Raw genomic sequence first — 19,630 nt, 5'->3', positions numbered from 1 at the left:
AACTCTAAGGAGTCCTGGAAATGTTCTTAAAACTACATTGCACTTAGACAACACCCAAGGCACAGTATTAAACAAACAACCAATGAAAAAGCATTAGTGATTCCCAACCTCTGATGCTAGTGAGGCCCTGTAATAGAGTCAGTGCAAGTGAGCCCTTGTTTCTAAACTTTCCAGCCCTGGGCATGTACAAGTGAATGAGCAAGCATTTAGATGAGTGTAGGCCTAGATGTGAGTAGCCCCAGCATGCAGCAGCCAGCAGCCGTTACCAGCACTGCACCAGGGATGTCTAGCTTAGTTACACTCTCAGATGACAAAAATATTAAACACGAGAAACAAAAATGAACTTCTACTTATCTGCCATCCATTATACCAATATCACGTTCTCAAGTACATTTAGGAACAATTCTGAAATGGGAGTGGAAAAGAAAAACAAGGAAAAAGAGGTATAAGGCTCTTCTTTCTGGCTCTATCACTGCTAGCAATTTAAGAAACCTCCCTGTCTATGCATTCTCTTAGCAGTCCTGAAATGGTAAGTGAGGAATTCCTATCCCTTTGAGACAATGAAAGGAACCAGCTGAATTTGTCTGCATGGTTTAATGGGCCTTATCTTTCCTAAGGTGGCTCTTAATACATCACAGTATATTTATAATATATCTTGCAATTGACCTGGAAATTCATGACATGTTACAAATAAAATCTTAGTTCTCTATTTTCAGAAGTGGTCATATTTATATGAGCCTATTCTTGTGGAGGAAGAAACAAAAATCAAATTTCACCTTGACTTATACAAAAATCTAAGTAATACTGAAATATTCAGCTTGACTTTTTAACACAATTTAACATAATTATATATGTCACTTCATGAAATTTCTAATAGAATTAGTTTTCTCCTCCAATATCTCCTCTTGGGAGTTATATCTGATCTTGTTACCAGTTTTCTTCACAATCCATCAGGAAATGAGCAAATTGTGTTCTTGTTTCTTGACCATGAATTAGTTCATTCTGAAAATCATGTAAGAAGACATGGTAAGACCAAGTCCCATGCATATACCATGTAAGGGAAATAGTAAAAACTTGTTCTACTCAAAAGTCTGTTGCCCAGGTAAAATTCTGGGTCCTTTTTATGTTGGTCTTAAATTGATAAACTGTAAAGATTGTTATTTAAGTGTGATACCATTGTTGTAATTATTTTCTACATGCCATGTGAAACCGTACCCTTTCTTTTCCTAACTTGTATTCCCTTCCTGTGGTTTCACCCCTGCTATCATTGTATCTGATCTTAGAACCCTGGATACTGTATACATGTTTATTAGAACTAGGGAAGGCAAAGGGAATACCAAACTTGAAAGACAAACAATAAACAGACAAACAATTCCCAAAGCAATATGTACAAAGCCATTTCGTATAAACCAACTCATAGGGGAGGAGGGGGGGGGAGAGCTAAGGGAGGAGGTAACAAGTTGAACAAGAAATGTATTCACTGCCTTACATTTGAAAATGTAACCCCTCTGTAATTCACTTTGACAATAAAGGGAAAAAAATAACAATAAAATTTAAAAAATGATTGTTGACTCTTCTCAATATGGTACTTAGTGAAATTGTCTTACGCTCTCAATCCATTCTTAATCAGCATAATTGATTTAGGGGGCTGGGGATATGGCCTAGTGGCAAGAGTGCTTGCCTCATATACATGAGGCCCTGGGTTCGATTCCCCAGCACCACATATACAGAAAATGGCCAGAAGTGGTGCTGTGGCTCAAGTGGCAGAGTGCTAGCCTTGAGCAAGAAGAAGCCAGGGACAGTGCTCAGGCCCTGAGTCCAAGCCCCAGGACGGCCAAAAAAAAAATAAATAAAAATAATTGATTTAGGTTTAATTTTTTATTCTCTATATTTATACTAACTTGTCTGATTGTTTCTATTGCTTTTTATCACCTTAAAGAGGTTTTGATACAGTAAAATCAGATTTCCTGGCTTACATACATTTTACTATGTTATTATAACACTGAATATTCCCTGGATTCGGTTTTCTACTATAAATTTAGAATACCTCTATATTAGTAATGTTAGTTGGACAGAAATTTCTAAAAGGTGACATCCTTAACCACTATTTAGCATGAAATTTTAATCCACAAATCAAACTAATACATCAAAAGGCAATATGCGTCAAATTATAGGTTATTGATCAATTTCTAGGAATAATCCCTAACAGGCTTGATAATAAAAATGCATTTGATGTTGAAAATGAACTTGTGAGTGGGAATGGGAGGGAAGGCATGATAACAAACTTCACTCTATTTTATTATCACACTAAATTTAAAGGTGAATAAATTGTTTCCTTCAAGGCAATAATAGATTTGGATAGGCAATTATTTGGGGGAAGTTTTTAAAAAGTCACTAGTAGAGAAGACAAAAGGAATGACATTTCTATCTTGCTTTCTCTTCTTTTAGCCCTCATGATTCCAATGTGGACCTATCACTCTTTTTTTTTTTTTTTTTTTTTTTTTTTTTTTTTTTTTTTTTTTTTGCCAGTCCTGGGCCTTGGACTCAGGGCCTGAGCACTGTCCCTGGCTTCCTTTTGCTCAAGGCTAGCACTCCGCCACTTGAGCCACAGCGCCGCTTCTGGCCGTTTTCTGTATATGTGGTGCTGGGGAACCGAACCTAGGGCCTCGTGTATCCGAGGCAGGCACTCTTGCCACTAGGCTATATCCCCAGCCCTGGACCTATCACTCTTAGTGGGATTACTAGCCCACAAGATTGCATTCAGAATCTCTAGCCCTAGATATTCTTTTGCTACCCTCCTAATGTGACAGGTTCTTCATATATTCCATTGAGTATTCATACAAAGTATGATATTGTCAAAATAATCAGCATAGCACAACAGCTAACACCTATAGAGTGTTATTTACCAATTTTTCATTTCACAAACTTGGAGCAGTTTTTATATCCATGGCCTCTGCCAAGAGCTAGAGATATGTTATATCACAGGTTATGTCTAACACAGGTTATTTCTATACTTGTTGACTGCAATAATGTTTTTTTTTGTTAAAAATGATACTAAAAATTATTGTGAAAACCAGATGATGAACAGCATTAACACCACAAAAAAAAGAAAAGGCACTCACCGATTCATGTGCAGAATTTAAGGATAAGTTGATGAAAAAGGGTCCCCAGGAGAACCAGCAGGTAGACAGGGAGCCCAAGAAGCCTGAGTACAGCAACATTTAAACACCAGATGCTTCCTGCTAAGTCTGGAGAGTGCTTTTGGCCCATTACAGAAAATTCACCTAGTCTGAGCTTCATCTCCAAGGGATTAAATGTGTCACAGTGGAAGAGAATGGAATGGTCATTTTGTCTCAGCTGTGACATGAAGAACACTGAGCCTTCCACTATGACACGTCTAGTTCAAAAATGTCTTCCTTAATTTTCTGCATATGTGAAGGCTGAAGATATTATGCACACAGGACTAAAGTCCAAAAGGATACATTTCATCTCATATGCTAGTAGCAAGGAAACTCTTCCATCCCTTGCTTCAAAGCCTTATGGAAAATGAATAAAATTATATTGCCACACAATAGCTACTTTTTACATCTTATACCTAAATTGAGAAACTAAAAAGATTTCTAGTATTTCTTTTTTGTCCAGGACAAACCAGAGTAAAAACCAGAAAATGAAAACTGAATTGGGCCTTGCAGGGTATGGTGCTCCTGTAAACACAGCTATGTAAAAGGCTGAGGCCTTCAGCCCAGGAGTTCAAGACTTGCCTGAAAACATGCAGGGCACTACTCAAACAGCCAGCAAACAAAACAAAGCTCAGGTGTTTACTAACTCAAGCTGGGAAGGCCTTATGAAAGTAATGCAGTTAACAGTCCCATGTGTATTCTTTCCAGCCATAACCACACTTGTAAATAAACAAATCTTTAATTATAAGTCTGGCAAGAGAAAAAGAGGATTGTTTTAATAATTAGTTCATGCTGGGGTTGGAGCCATAGTGGTTGGGACATTGACTAGCATATACCACATTCTGGGTTTCATCCGAGTAATATATATATATATATATATATATATATCTGAGTAATATATATACACACACACATATATGTGTGTATGTACATGTACATAGATATATGCACGTGTATATATTAATATATACACATATATGTGTATATTGTATACATTTATACTTATATATGTCATGTGTACTTACATACACATATGTGGGATTTTTGAATCAACACTCTCAAAATGAACAACATTCTCAAGATAAACAACATTCTCAAAATAATGACACTATAGAAACAGGTAGCAGAGTCATGATTGCCAGGATGTTAGGAGTGGTGGGGTACACAGTTTTGAATACTCAGAGCATCAGTAAGGGGTCTCTGTATTCATCGAATACTTTTCTGCCCCAATCAAGGCAAAGATATGTGTTATTAAATGGCATACCTCTGTAAATACATTGGAACTATGTCAATTTCTTGGTGACATTGCAACTTGGTTATGTAAAGTGCTATCAATAGTTGAAGCTGAGTGAATGATATGAGAACTCTTTAAACCTAAATGTAGAAATATTCTAATCACTAAATGAAACAAAAGAAAAACATACACAAACCATTCTTAGTTTTGATGTGTTCTAAAAGGGAAATGCCAGTTGACCTGAAGAGTGTGTAAATCAGAAGATCCTTCAGATTCAAGGATCCAAGAGTTACAAGAAGAAGAAATACTCAACAAAATGGGAACCATTAATTAAAAGGAAATAGCAGAATGAAGATGAGGGTGAGAATCAGGAGAAGAGGAAACAGAATAAAAACATTCCAAATCTTGACTATCTGGTTTTATTGAATGTGCAAAACAAAAAGTTGGCCTATAGTAAGGAGTAGTGAGTTGCCAAACCATATTTTTAATTACGTAACAGACTTGTAGATTTGATAGGGAAATATAAACTTAATGGGTCAATGTTTATTTATTCAAAGACAAACTGACAAAAATGACAATAATGGCAAGGAAAATCATGTACTTGATTGTATACTAGCCCATCACTGAATATGTACAGGAACTCAAAGTAGACTCTATCATAAGACAATGAAAGAGCTACATACAAGTTTTGGGAAGCAGCTCTATATCCCTTATGTGACCCAAGTAATGGCCCTGATCTTAGAGCTTTATATAAGATTCAAAACTGCATTTGGACTGATGCTGATTTCACAAGAACTCCACAAAGTTCAAGTCTTACACCTCTACCATTACAGATTGAATCAGTAATGCTTGAAATATACTATAATTTTAAAAATAAAATATTGACTTATGAGAATTGAAAGGTTTCAGAACACAATGCAAGTTACAGAATACAGGCAGGTTTCCACAGCTTGGGTGACATTTAGCCACAGATACAAATGGAATAGCTTCATGGCATGGGAAGAATTCTGTCTCCGAGATTATTTTTTAATTTTTTTTTTTGGCCAGTCCTGGGGCTTGGACTCTGGGCCTGAGCACTGTCCCTGGCTTCCTTTTGCTCAAGGCTAGCACTCTGCCACTTGAGCCACAGCGCCACTTCTGGCCATTTTCTGTATATGTGGTGCTGGGGAATCGAACCCAGGGCCTCATGTATATGAGGCAGGCACTCTTGCCACTAGGCCATATCCCCAGCCCGAGATTATTTTTTTTTTAACAAATAGAAAAAGGAAGTTTGACAGCCACTAATTTCCAAGTGAATATAGAATGTTTGATATTTTATAGATCACATGGCTAGGTGTCCAACCACCATCTGTGTCTGTACTTCCTAACATATTCAATGCATGAGACCTATATGTGTATGACAATACACATGCACACACACAGAAATTTGCAGGCAACCCAGCAGGAGATGTGACAATCCATCCAAGAGACTCTGAGAGATGCAACTTCAAACTTGCCCAGATCCAGCCCATTCTCCTGCCTGCCTCCATCACACATGACTAAGCCTGCTGATTTGGGATGGAAAATACAAGCTGCTTTGGATCCACTGAAGCTGAGACTTTTACGTTGTCATGACCCTTTGCCGTCTTGACTATTATTCATTTGTGTTCTCTTCCACCTGCCAGTAATGTTAATCCCCATAAGTTAAACAACAAGGGGTATATGTGTGAAGATGCTGTTTTTCAGTTAGATGCATTTTGGTAAATAGCAAAAAGGTACCAACTTGGATTCTTTTTTTTTGCCAGTACTGGGCCTTGAACTCAGGTACCGAGCACTGTCCCTGGCTTCCTTTTGCTCAAGACGAGCACTCTGCCACTTGAGTCATAGCGCCACTTCTAGCCATTTTCTGTATATGTGGTGCTGGGGAATCGAACCCAGGGCTTCATGTATATGAGGCAAGCTCTCTTGCCACTAGGCTATATTCCCAGCCCCCAATTTGGATTCTTGGCACAATGCTAGTGCTTATAATTCTTGAATTAAAAGAAAGTTGTTTTAGTTCAAAGGCATTCTGAGAGTTGATTTGGAACACAGAAAACAGCCCAAGTAGCTTTAAAGTGCTAATCAGTTGTTGTTTGAAGACTCCTATGACATCTACTGAGTTTTTTCATGCAGAACTCTGGCACGTATTTGTTGGTCAATTCTCAATAAGTTACAGGTGATTTCTACTCCTATTGGTCTCCTTGTTGCTTTAATTGGAAATGAAAAAGGGCTTTTATGGCCAAGACTCCTTTGAGTTCAGTTCAAAGCCAGCCTGAGCAGAAAAAAAATCCCTCTAAAACTCCATCTCCCCCCAAACCAGCAAAGAGCCAAACTGGAAGCCTGGCTAAAGCATATCATAGTAATGCTAGAAGGGGCACTGTGGCTCAAGTGGTAGAGTGTTAGCCTCGAGCAGAAGTGCTTAGGGACAGTGCCCAAGCCCTGAGTTCAAGCCCCGTGAATGCCCACTGGGACAAGATAGCCAAGCAATGAGTGCCTAGACCTTCAGGATGAGGTCAAACCTGACAATGAGAAACCATGGAGAGGAATAAGAGGAGATGAAGTCACATCCTAAATGGAGTCACTTTGAACTTGCCCTTTCAAAATTAATCAGAGATTGGAGATCAAGAGGAATAGTTGCTTGCCCACCTAAAGTCCATACCTGTCCACATTCCAACTGGACTGGATCAAGAGGAATAGTTGCTTACCCACCTAATATCCATACCTGTCCATACTGCAACTGGACAGGATCAAGAGGAATAATGCCCATACCTGTCCACTTTCCATTTGGACAGGAACTTGCATTCTTGCCCTTGTTACTTGCTGTGTGTGTGTGTGTGTGTGTGTGTGTGTGTGTGTGTATACATACACATATATATACATATATAATATATATTATTTATATATTATATATAATATATATTATACACATATATATATTTATTAGCCTCTGACTGGTTACTCCCAACCAGTCTACTACCCAGTAGCCCCTCTCCCCCCCCAAAAAAATACCCCTAAACACCACCTTCCTGCCCCTGGTCCATTATTTCTCCTTCCTTTTTGGGTTTATGCTCCAAATAGAACTTTTCTGGCTTGTGGCCAGGGTATGTTTTCCAATGTCATTTATATTACCTGGTCCTGTGAACCTGTCAGCCTTTTGCTTGACTTTTTCAAAAGTCTCTTTTAACAGGATAACATCCCTCACCCAGAATGCCACCTGGGAACATGCAGTTCAAGGCCATCCTGTTACTACAGGCAACTGTAGGCTTCACTTACATGCCCTGCCAAGTGCAGATCTGGAACCTGAAGACCCCAGACCCATTGGCTCTGATAACTATTCTCATGGAAATGATGAAGACCTTTACCAACCAAATTGTCAAGCAAATATTTCTTGGATGATACCTGGCCAAACAACAAATCAGGGACCCTTGTCTATTTCACCCCTTTACAGCAGGAAATAGTTCCAGAAGAAACAACCTCTGCCCATACTTCCAGCCTGGTACCCCTCCCCAATAAATGGGGGAATGTTAGCATTTCCCCTGCCTCAGGTCTTCAGATCCTCCCATTAGCCCTCAGATCCACCCATACCTAAATTTCCTGCCCTAGAACTATAATTGGCCACTCCCACTCACCATTAAGACCTACCTACTTCTCCTTTAGCCCCAGAGAAGCTGCAACCTGAATAAGGTGAAGAAGCCATGTTGCTCCCTCTTCTGTGGGAGACATAGCCCCACTAATAAACCTCCGTATGAACCATCTTCTCCTGTCTGTGACTATCTCTGCATGGTACCTTGGGATGGTGGGACATGCCCTTTCAAACTGTTTTTTGGTGTTAAGGTCTTTCACTAAGGAACCCATTTTACAAACACACACACATATCCTCTAAAATTAGGAACAAGGCAGGACATTCATTTCATCTACTAATTTCCAATAAAGTACTGAAATTCCTAACCACGACAATAAAAGAAAATATCATAAAAGGAATCCAAGTGGAGAAAGAGGGAAACTATCCCTATCAACAGATAATAATGACTTAATTCTAAAGTACCTAGAGGATCCCCTCACCCCCAGATCCTGAAGCTGATGAATACTTATAGCAAATGAGCAGGAAATGAAAAGGAAAGGAAGTAAAGAGAAAATAAAAACCAGCACTTTTCTATATACCCAAAACAGAAGAGTAAATTGGGAAAGCAATTGTTTTCAATAACCTGAAAAAGGTAAAATAAAATACCAAGTAAGCAACATATATTAACAGTTAGAAGACTACAGCAATAAAATTTATAAAATGTTGGGGAAATTGAAGAAAAATTTAGAAGTGAAAATACTTCCAAGTTCTCAGACTTGCAAAATTAATATTGTCAAAATGAACATACTGCCAAAGGAACTCTACAAATTCAATATAATAGACATAAATATCCCTATGTTATTGTTGACTGAGATAAAGATAATAATACAGAAATCCAAATGAAAGTCCTAGAACAGAAACAGTTTTGAGTAAAATTAGCAATATGGAAGGTAAAACATTCCAAACCTCAAAATTTATTACAGAGCTACAGTAACAAATAAGGTTGATGCTGTCACCAGTGATATAAATTAGAAGACCCTTTAACAAACTCATATACTTAACACACATCTGATATTTGACAAAATAGTCAAAAGTACATGTTAGAAAAAAAGACATTCTTTAAGCAATGGTGTTAAGAATATTGAACATTCATATGTAAAAGAACTAAAACCAGATCTCTTTTTGTGGGTGGTGGTGGTCATGGGACTTGAACTCTGGGTTTGGATGCTGTCACTGAGCTCAAGGCTAATGTGCTACCACTGGAGCCACAGTGCCACTTCTGAGGTTGTGGTAGTTAATTGGAGATAAGAGTCACATGGACTTTCCTGCCCAGACTGGTTTTGAACCGTGATCCTCAGATCTGATCCTCCTGAGTAGCTAGGATAACAGGAGTGAGGCTTGGTTTAAAACTGGATCTCTGTACTGATATCAAGTCAAAATGGCCCAAACACATCAATTTAACATTTGAAATCGTAAATACAATACTGACTAGGAGAAATATTGGAACTAATTGGCATATGATGCAGGAACTTTCTGTTTCTGAGTCCAGTCCAGGGCCTCAGCAAATTGGTGATAATTGAGAAATCAGTTTCAAAGAAGGCCAGAAGAGTCTGTACAGCAAAGTACACATTTAATAAAGAAAAAATCAATGTACCTAATGGAACATCTTTATCAGTTATAGATCTAAAAATTATGCAAGGTGCTCAGAAACTAAACCAATGAATGGATAAAGAAGCCATAGAATTTCTCACAAAAGAAGTGAGATTGGCCAACAATTACATGAAGAAATGCTCAACATTCACATTTTAATATGAATCAAACAATATTGAATTTTCAGTTTCACCCCCCAAAAATGTCCTCTATCAAGTATACAAACAATAAATGCTGGTAGGAAAATGAGAAAAAAGGAAGATCATTACACTATTAGTGAAAATAAGTAGTGCAATAACTCTGAAGACAGGTTGAATATTTCTAAAAACTCAACATAGAACTATTCCATGACCAAGCAATACCACTTTTGGTCATCTGTCCTGAGTATTACAAGTCAGTTTGTAGTAAAGACTCTCAAACATCCAGATTTACTTCACAATTTACTATAACCAAGGAAAGTAAACAGCCCAATGCCCTATGAGTGGATAATGAAAATGTTCTGTGCATTATATATACAAAATTTTTAAATCTAATGTATAGCATGAATGACTTTTTCCTTTTAAGTTCTTAGAAACTGATTAACAGGCAGGTAAAGGAATAAAATCGTTATTCTTGCTTCCCCTTCATCTAGCCCTCCTGAATCAGCTGTGGACATGTCATCTACTTTGTTTGATCACCTCACCCACTGGCTACAACATTGAGAGTTACTAACCCCAGAAGCTCTTTTGCTACTCTTTGTGAAAGGTTCCTCAATTGTTCCACTGAGTACTTGAGTACAGTATTATCATCTGCTGTCAAAAATGATGAATATAACACAATGGCAACCACTCAAGAGTGTTATTTATTCATTATTGTTTTAGCAGATTTGGCTGAGAGTAAAGTATTGAGGCATAACCATATTCATCCTCATACCTATTCTCCTGCATGAATTCAAGCCCCACAATAAACAACAACAAAAAAATTAAGTTCTATGACAAACAGCTGTCTGTCTCAAAACAAGGCATTTGATTCAGAGAAAGTAAATATTGTTATGTTAAAGGGTTTTTCAAGTGATAAAAATCAATCAGGTTTCTATTTGAACGTTATTAAATAAAGCCTACTAAAAAGAACTCCCATCCTTTCCTGAGAAAAGAACCAAACCTAAAGTGAATCTCTCCTGCCTGTCTCCCCCCCCCACCTCCTCCTCCTCCTCCTCCTCCCCCTCCCCCTCCCCCTCCCCCTCCCCCTCCCCCTCCTCCTCCCCTTCCATCATACCTGTCAGCACAGCACAGATGAGGTCAACTCTCACCCATTGGTCTTGAGTAATGACATCTGCTCACAAGTCAAACTGTCACTTTATATTCACTGCATTACTCCTCTTCCCAAAACATTCAGCAGTCACAGAGCCAGCTGTGAAAGTACACAGGAGCAATTCCAGCCATTCAGAAGGTGAGGATAAGAGAAACAAAATTCAAAGTCTGTATGGGACAAATGTTAGCAAAAGCTGAGAAAAATCAAAAGAAGAGAGTGCTTGTCCAGCAAGCACAATAACTTGAAATCAATCCTTCTTGCTAGGCATATGTCTCTAGAAAATCTCTAATATGTTTTAAACATATCAGAAAAAATATAGCTGTAATCATTATAAGTAAGTCACTTTTAAAGAAATTGCCTGGTTTTTGGTGGTTAATTAACGATAAGAATCTTACCAACCAACCTTCACCACTTAATTCTTAAATTTCATATCACCACATTTCTCTCCTTTTTGTCTTCCTCACTCTTCTTTAATGTAAACCATCATAACTACCTTAATTGCCACCAATTCCTATCACATATCACAGTTTCAGCCCCTCTTCATAGCTATATATCTCCCACCTCCATTCCCCAATTTTTACCAATAACAAAATACCTCCTAATAAGTAATCTTCTCAAATAATGATAATTTGATTTTTTGTGTTATTTCACTACGCTGTGTTCTGTTTCCTGTTTCTGAATGTCCTATTGGGTAATGTACTTCTTTCTCTTCTTCTATTATCAAAACTTTCTCTTATTTCCTTGTCATTCTCTTGTCCTCATTGACAGTAAGTGTGGCCTGCACATACACATCTGTGTGTACCCTTATTCCTTTCTCCAAACTCACCTTCACAGATAATTTCTCCCCTTCCCTGAACAATTCACTTTACCTCCTCACTAACCTATTCTTATGAAGACCAACTCTCATTCCTTCCTAACGTATACCATAAAATACCTACAATTATCCCAACAGAACTTCCCAATTCATCTCTAAACTACTCCTATTCTGGAGAATGATGACCTACTAGAACAGGAATTCTCTGGGAAAAACTAGTATGTCAATTACTTATTTTTTTCAAAAGTTACTAACATAGGTTAATCAGAAAAATCAAATTTTGTAGAATAGCCAATATGGTATGAGTGTTTTCTGCTTGTTTTCCCACTGTCCTGCACCACAGAACTTCCAGTTACAAAGCGATGTCCCTAGAAAAGATGAAAATTACAAGACAATCCTCATTTTTTTTCATCTTACTTTTCCTCTGTTAGATAAATCAGATCTGGCTGTATAGCTTCACTCCTGTGGTGACAAAAGTTTGAAGACAACAACAACTCTGAAATAAAACTGTATTCTATTAGCCAGGACAGAGAAGTATATAGGGGAGTTTCTATAACTTTTCTCCAAATTTTCTTTAGTGGAAGATTTGGTCAGGAGTAATGGTTACTTGCCAATGGTACAGGACAGATATTGTTAGTGTTACAGTGCACAAGAGAAATCATAAAGAAATTTCACATACTTGGGTTAAAGTAAATGGCATGTTGAGTAATATTACAATGACAATAAAAGCCAGAATAGTTGCCATATGTTTAAAAGAGACTTGATCTAAGACTCACATTCAGAAAATGAATTCCAAACAGTACATTGTAGATCGAAAACGTCATATCCTGTATTTTTAAGAATCTTTATTTCCAGCATAAAAGTATGATATATACAAAATTGGTAAATCTATGCTACAAGCCTAAAAACAAAAAATAAAAAACAACCATGCAAATTGACAAATCCTCCGATTTCCAACATGGCAAGTGCCTAGGCAGAACAATTAAGCGTTCATGGCCAGTCTGTGCTAAATAGTAAAATTCTGTGTGAAAAGAAAGCAAACAAAAACGTTTGTAGGTAATCTACTTAAGGAAAGAAATTACAAAAATAAAAAAAACAATTAACGACCATATAATATAGAAACAATCATAAGGGGAATAAAGGAAGGTTATACTTTATAAGTAGTTGGCATAGAACCAAGAAACCACACAGAAAAAAGTAAAGGAGGAAAAGAATGCATGGAGGAGGAAGATTGTTGGGTCCTATACTGTCACCTCTCCTGACCAGGAGAGAGAACAAGAAGTCAGCAAGTAAAAAAATCAATTTATCCCACCCAGGTGCCCCTAAACGCTGTGGTGGGAAAAGTAAACCAAAGAAGGTGGGAATGTTACCAGCTGCCAAAGGACAAGAGAAAGGGGTATGATATACTATGAGAGTCAGGGCTGAGATAGGAACCAGGAACAGGAGAGGACCTATTTTCCCTGATATCCAGGGGAAAAAAATTATCATCTTGGGAGTGTTTCTCTGGGCGCCTAGGAAACAGAGGTAATCACAGTGGGCCACACAATCAAGCCACTGAAACAGAGTTAAGAGGTTAAGAAAGGGTAAGCCAGCACAAGCACTATCCACCAGCCTCACAGCTGTTTAACGCCTAGTAGGGTCAGCCTGAAAACAGAGGCTCCTGGATTCTGGCTATGGATCCCTCTAGGGTAAGTGCTGGAGGACCTCAGGAAACTGGGGAGGGAAAATTTCACAGCCAGTCTATAGCAGACAGAAGAAGGATACCATCAGAAATGACTCCGGACATTGGAGTGTCTTCTAAGCATAAGGACACCAGCCTAAAAGGAACTGGGCAAGTGAATGTTTACTTATGCAGAAGGGAACACCTTAAGACAAAAATATGGCAAGCAAGCATGGACAGAGCAGGCAGGCTATATATTATTTACCTCCAATGCAGCGCACCCTTCCTCTCTGCTTTAAGCAAGACCAGATCCACAGTTTGCTCTGGATTGGCTAGCTAAAAGACTTTAAGATTAACACTTATAATTACTTACATGCTTGCAATTTTCTTGAACAATGTGAGGGATCACATCCTCTGCTACTGCCTTCACTTGTGACACAGTCATAGCAGAATAATCAATTACAGCTAAGCCATCGACCAAAGTAATAACTTTTAAGCAAACCACTTTGATAGAAAAGATTAGTATTCATATCTTGTAGTTCATTTGCCATTGTTATTTTTAATGTATTATGTGAAATTATTTACTTTTTCCTGCATTTTTCTCCCTACAATTTAGCCCCTATTGTCACTGTATTTGATTTATTACACTGGGTATTGTATATACATTTACTTGAATTAGAGAAGGGAAGAAGAACATCAAAATGGGGAGACAAAGGGGCGAACCCATGCAACAGGGATACTTAGCAGGCAACATGTTGTAAACTAACTGTAGAACCTGGGGAGGGGGAGGATTAAGGAGGGGAGAAGGTAGGGGAAATATCAGGGAGGAGGTATCTAGTTTGACAAGAAATGTTCTTACTATCTTACATATGTAACTGTAACCCCTCTGTACATCACCTTGTCAATTAAATTTAATTTTAACTAAAAGAAAGAAAAGATGGGTTTCTCACACTACTGACATAGTACACCAAAAGACTCATCTTGTTGAGATTCGGGGGAACCTCTCACAGGTTCTGGTTTAACTAAGACACTTGCAGCTGAGCAAGCAGCTGATGCTAAGTGTGGAGACCTGAGTATGGTGTGTGAGTTCATACCCAGGAAATTGCTGAGGAACCTAGAATTTCAGAGTCCATGTGTAAAGTAGGTACAAGAAATATCTGCGATAAGAAACTATTTGATAGAGACTAAGGCTGGCATCTGGCATACAAAAATGCTTGAGATTCATTGCTGAGAAAAACAATAGTGACAGCAATCACCATCCAGCAGCTTAACCTAAGTGAGGCCTTTACCTCACTTAACGGTCTGTAACAGCATCAAAGTCTACTATTATTGCCAACTGTTGCAATATACATACAGTGCAATAAAAGATTACTTAGGTCTTGCTGTATGTAAGTCTATTAGATGTTGACTAAAACCAATAATGACACAATGAAAGATGTGTAAGTGAAAAAGAAAGGCCAACTGGATCAACAGAGCAATAGTGAGAGAAGTGGGTGACTAAAGAGAGCAAATATTTTTTAAAGCTATGTGAAACTCAAAGAATTGAGACAAAAACTGTGAAACCAAAAACTGCTTGTCAAATGGTATTTCCCACAGGATTGGGGCAGTGACCCAACAGTATGTAACTAAAACCAAACAACTACTCAACATATAAAGGTCAAAAATTGACCTCTCAGTGGAATACAATAGCTCAAAAGCTATGTATGTATGTTCATATAAGACTACTGTCGACATATTGTCAAATATCAACATTACATTTAAAGCCCTAGGTGAATTTTCTTGGGCTTGGCCACGTGGATACTGTATATGTTCTTGATACATTGTGTATTGTATATATGTCTACCTCACCTAGAGAAGGGAAAGAAAGACAGGGCGTAAGATATCACAAGAAATGTACACACTGCCCTACTATGTAACTGTACCCTTTTTGCACAACACCTTGTCAAAAAAATGTGCTCAATTAATAAATAAATTAAATTTTACAAAAAGACAAAAAAAAGTGGCTCAAGAGGTAGAGTGCTAGCCTTGAGTAAAAAGAAGACGAGAACAGTGCTCAGGCCCTGAGTCCAAGCCCCAGGACTGGCAAAAAACACAAACAAAACTTAATTGAAATCCTATGCAATGGAACAGAAAAAGTGAAAAACGGTTATCAAAAGTTGAAGATAAAGCAGAGGACTTAAATCAAACCATCAAAGAAATTGAAAAAATATTCAGAAAATACCAGGGAACATGCAAGGCCTCGCAAAAATGGCTAAAAGATCAAATCTACATATATGGGGAACAAAAGAGAAAGAAGAAATATACAAAAAAATCATAGTGCCACTTCCACAGACATTAAGAACTATTCACTACAATAGTAGCAGATACCTTCCCAAACCTCAATAAGAGAATTTCATCCACCCAAGATGGTATATAGACCTCTAAGTCAATAAGTGCATGAAAGAAAGTCTTCTAAGCATATTATCACAAAAAAACACATACAAAAAATAAGAATATAATATTGAAGTTACCAAAGGAATAAGGGATGCATTTTACAAAGATGATGTTGTTAGAATTATTACAAAATCTCAATAAAAATATTGATTTCAAGAGGTTCATGGGAACATGTAATTCAAGCTCTGATAGACAAAATGCATAAAAAGATGGATGTAGCCAACAATCTATTATTTAGAACTGATAAAAAAAGGAAAACAAATACTACAGGAATTTATAAACACTGAATAAGTGCTGCAAGGGATACTTAAGCAGCCTGGAACCAAAACAAGTACCAACTACTGGTTTTCCCCAAGAAACACATTTCACAATAAAGGTACAAATTCAGAGAGAAAAAAATGAATAAGAAAATGTTAGTGCCACAAGACCCTTGATATTAATAAATGGAATGGAAAAAGAGGAAGAAATTACAGTGGACAACATATAACACTCCTTAAATTGTAAGTACTGGTACAACCAAAAAAAAAAAAAAGAGCAGAAAACAAACAAACAAAAGAAACCAGTGGAAAAACAGACTCACCAAACACAAATAAGTTTAATAGACATCTACAAATTATTTTCCCTAATAACTCCACAGTACACATTGTACTCAGCCGCTCATAGATCTCTCTCCAAAAACAGATTGTATTCTGGACATAAGCCTTAGCATATATAAGAACACTAAAATAACTCCCTGACCACAACAGAATTAAAACAAAACCCTACTGGAAAAATGTACTACAGAAAAATATAAAACTACTTGGAAAGCTGAACAACACATTGTTGTATTGCAGCTGGGGAAAAATTTTTCCTACAAACCACTAAAAATGAAAGAAATCCTACAAGAATCTGAAGAATATAGTAAAAATAATTTTGAAAGCAAGTTCATAGTTGTAAGGACTGACATAATAAGAACCTATTTTGCTCAAGTAAATAAACTTATGGTACAACTAAAACTGGACAAACATGAACACATGATGCCTCAAATTACTAGACAAAGAGTAGAAATCAGAGCAGAAATTAATGAGCTAGAGATTTCAAAAATATCATAGACACAACATACTTAGTAAAATATAACTAAAGTCAACAAGCAATTGAAAAGTCTTTCACTATGATCCAGTTGGTTTTATCCTAGACATGTAAAGCTGCTTTGATGTGCGTAAACAGGATCATCTCAATAGATGCAGAAAAAGCCTTTGTAAATATTCTGTAAATATGATAGGAGCTATGGAGAAGCTAGGAACAGAATTATCGTACTTAAGCTACATTCTAAATGGAAATAAAAAGAAAATCATCTCTCCTAAATCAGAAAAACCAAGTTTTTTATTGTATTGCTTACAGATTGGGTTTTTTTCCTTTTCTTTCTTTCCTTGGCTTATTCCCTGTTGTCACTGTTTTTTATTTCTGTACCCTTCATTTTATATGTAAGTTTATCTGATTTGAAGAGGACAAAAAGAAGCAGAGAAATAGTTGGACAAAGGCTGAACCAATTCATCAGTGATACTCACTAGACACAACATTGGAAATGAACTATACAACTTGTGGGGAGAGGGAGAGAAAAAACTGGGAGAAAATGAGGGAACAGGTGACATAGTTGACAAAGAAATGTACTCATTACCTGACTTATGTAACTGTGACCCCTCTGTCCATCACCTTTACAATAAAATTTAAATTAAAAATAAATAAAATCAGACACTTAGCAAGAATATACTTTTTCTATGTTAGTCAAGATACTGTAAAGACACTTAAGCATCCATATTCATTGCTTCTCTACTAAACATAGACAAGATGTAGAAACAGCCCAGTTGCCCTACACTGTGTGTGTATACACATACATACACATATGTAATATACACATACATAATATATATGTGAATTTTACTGATTGGTAACATTTACATGGATGTATGGGATAATATCACATTAAGTTAAGTAACTTAGGCTCAGAAAGACAAAAAGTACATGGTTTTCTGTAAAATGTGTAAGTAAGATCTAATTGTAAAAGTATCTGCTCAAATAAACAGTCATATGTGTATTTCAACAAAAGATGTAAGGATGGCATACTTATAGGAGTATTCTATTTATGTGTCTACTGTGAACCATTAAGGAACAATTTAAAAATGAATATCAAGAATCTGAAAAATGTTTTGTCAAGTGAGGTGGTAGGCAAGAAGAAATGTGGCAGATAAACGTACAGAGAAACAGTGGGCAAATACAAGTCATTATATTCAATATAAGTATGTAAAGGAAAACTATATAATTTCCCCAACTATGAGTGCATGGAATTTTTTCCAAAGGAAAATAATCCTAATTACAAGCACTAGTGCTGATACCAATGGCATCCATCAAATAACAACATATTCACAAGCTAAGGTATTGATAGTACAAAACTTTTTTTTCCAAACTTAAATGCTAATATTAACCCTCAGATCATAAAGTACAATTCACAATGATAAAGAATCTATAGTAGTAGCTGCAGAGTTCAAAACAGTAATTACTAAAGCCTAAACAGAGACAATATAGGTACCAAAAACTTCACTGCAGGTAATACACTAAAAAGGAACATAATCACAAAGTTACTGAAGCCCACCTCCAAGGTGGTTTTTCAAGATAAAGTGCTGCTTTTTGGAAGAGTTGAGCTCAGAACAAAGTCAAGTACCAGATTTACTATATCTGGATAGATTTCAACCAGGAGAATGAGATGAGCAGAAATACCAAGGACAGTTAGGATTTCATATTTGTGATCCTAGTTATGGTGATGGGTCAACATCTTCCCATCCCTTAGCTATTTGAATTGCTTGGAAAAAAGTTTAAAATACTACTTTGAAACAATAATATAAGCACAAAATATTCTGATGGTGATAAAGGCTTTGCTCCTTGAGAGTCTGCCATGATATAATTCCTTTATTAATTGTGTAAGTTACATCTTCAGCATGTATGTACCTATAAAGGAATATTATCAACAAGTCCTCATATATTAGGGAAAATGTAGTGTTTCCAATTATGAGTTCAATATAGGACTAAAGAATCCTAAATGTACCTATGTTTTCAATAGTACTATTCATAATACTAGGTAGTATAAATATTTTAGGTAAATTCTTGAAGTATTCTGAAAAATGAGATATAATAAGGCTAAACATAAAGCTACAGGCATCAAATAAGTACACATCTTAGTGGTTCAAATCATATTCTAAGGTTGAAAATATGGAAACACAAAGGTAGAAGGGGAATGTGCGGTTCATTTTATTATTTTGTAGTTCATCGATTGTCCTAATTTGTTCCAGCTTAAAAATACTTCCACACAAGGAAGAGGTGACACCATTCAAAAAGAAATGTACTCACTACCAGACTTGTGTAACTACAACCACTCTGTACACACCTATACAATAATAATTTTTTAAAATACATACATCCCACCAGATAGATAAGCAGCCCTGCTTGTGCTGGCAATCATCAATGTCCTAATTTTCAGCAAGCAATATATGCCAACTGCTGGTACACAGTGTGTCTATGCATTCAGCAATACTTTTCACAGACAGAATATGTCATTTGGCTGAAGTTGTCTTTGTGTGGTGAGATGTAACACATGATTATCAAGTTCATTAGGATGAAAAACATCAAATCCAAATAAGAATTTCTATTATATCAAGGGTCCCATTACTGTACTAACTGAGGGTTCAGGGTTACTAATAGTAGCTGGGCAATAACACTGCCTTCTAGGACATGGCTAATGGAATGTGGTTAATTATGG

This window comes from Perognathus longimembris, unplaced genomic scaffold (genome assembly GCF_023159225.1).
Source record: "Perognathus longimembris pacificus isolate PPM17 unplaced genomic scaffold, ASM2315922v1 HiC_scaffold_5930, whole genome shotgun sequence".
Taxonomy (NCBI): domain Eukaryota; kingdom Metazoa; phylum Chordata; class Mammalia; order Rodentia; family Heteromyidae; genus Perognathus; species Perognathus longimembris.
This window is presented reverse-complemented; position numbering follows the sequence as displayed.